The sequence below is a fragment of the Magallana gigas genome, chromosome 2, assembly GCF_963853765.1.
Source record: "Magallana gigas chromosome 2, xbMagGiga1.1, whole genome shotgun sequence".
Classification (NCBI taxonomy): Eukaryota; Metazoa; Mollusca; class Bivalvia; order Ostreida; family Ostreidae; genus Magallana; species Magallana gigas.
In genome coordinates this window covers 40576989-40578740 of record NC_088854.1, presented here as the reverse complement: position 1 = coordinate 40578740, position 1752 = coordinate 40576989, and the positions used below count along the sequence as shown (strand labels likewise).

The window sequence follows — 1752 nt, the reverse complement described above, 5'->3', positions numbered from 1 at the left end:
ATACATAGTTAATCCAAATACATGTAGGTCTTGTCCATAATTATTCTTTGCGAAACATTTGGTATTATTAAAATGTGCCTATCTACTTTTAAAAGCAAAGACCATTTTTGTTAATCTTTTACATTTCTCTCCAAAAGTGATCATTTTTAAAGTATAAATTCGTTTATGAAACTATCCAACGACATTTTTTATTATCAACAAATACAATGGCTATAAATTTCCCGAAAATGATAACACAATTTATTTTCGATCGTTATCTATTTTGATAGAATAACTGAACTCCATAATATGAAACCAAAGGTATTAGAAAATTGTTTCACGCAAAACACCAAAATATTCATCATCATTGTCGAAAATTAGATCGCTGTGTAATACTGTTTCACCCTTTTCTATAATGTGGACAGGTTGAAGGTATAGAGATACACATTGCTACTATCATTTGATAAGTTGACATTACTGTCTTGAATTGTTATTCCACATTTTGCAGTACTGGATTTCATAACATCTACGTAACTATGATTTTCGTTAGTTTTTGGGTTTAGATATGATGCATTGCTGTTGCTTGAATCAGAATTGCAAGACAATTCTACAAGAGAATTTTTTATCTCTTGATAGTGTGCTTGGGTCTTTCTCTTATCATATGGTACGCCGGTGAGTTGATTTCGTTCTTGTAACTCAAAATATCTGCCAAAATGTCGTTGTTCATTAAGACTGTCTTCTTCTATGCCTATTATTGACTCGCTAATTTTATTGTAAGTTTCTTCCTCTTTGACTAGTTTCCGTTTGACAGACATCTGTTGTGTATACTTTCTTCGATTTATTCGAATCTTGATGCAAAACTGAACAATAATTATACCAAGGAATAGCGCTATTACACTGCCGATTGCAAAAATACAAATGTTGGTTTGATGTGGAAATTGAATATCTGTGGTGGGTGATGTTGAGGTCAGAGAAAGTACAGGTGAGTTTGATCTAGCTAGAGAATGATCGGTCCTAGAACTTCCATTCAACTTTCTGTGGGAAATCTCTGTACTTCCGCTGTACTCTATAAAAGGCAAAATGTTTTGAAAGGATAACCTATTTAATTTCTTAAAATGTAATAATACTTTTTTGTGCATAAGAAAAGAAAAATTAAAAATTACCAACGATGCATCCAGTTATATGATGGCAAAATTGTCCAGTATTGCAATTACACTTTTTGCTACACCATTCTCCATAAAAGCCGATGTCGCATTTCTTTAAACAATCGTATCCATAAAATCCGGCAAGACACTCTAATAAATAATTTTAAAAATTGTCATATTGAAATAGTAAACGAAACAATACATCTAAGAAATGAAAAAAATGTGGAGATTGTGTTCGTTTGAGAGTTCCGTTTTAAAACTTCTTCTAAATTAATACCATAAAATTAAAGGATACATTGTTGCAATGACATAAAAAATTTAAATCACTTACGAACACATGTTGATCCGTTGAAGTAATGGTCATAACAACACGTATACGTAATTCCATCCCTAGAAATTATGATTGATAAAAGATTATTACGAAAAGGAAATATAAAACAAAGGTATACATGTACTTCACTACTACTTACCTTGTGAAGCCTTCTTTACCGTCACACATACTTTCTTGATTTACCTAGTAATATACTCTGATAAAAAATACAAGGTTATGCGCAACATCTGATATTATAATATATAAACGTCAATATTTCCGTGTGTTGTTAAAATAGGAATATGCATGGTTTCCGCG

The 1752-nt window shown here is 31.3% G+C and overlaps 1 long non-coding RNA gene across 1 annotated transcript; it reads right to left on the bottom strand.

Moving 5' to 3' along the window:
- On the bottom strand, positions 1-1752 carry LOC136272344 (uncharacterized). The gene is made up of 4 exons (XR_010710326.1): positions 1595-1752; positions 1456-1514; positions 1143-1274; positions 1-1045 (listed from the first exon to the last, which is right to left on the bottom strand). It is a non-coding gene; the product is annotated as an uncharacterized lncRNA (long non-coding RNA).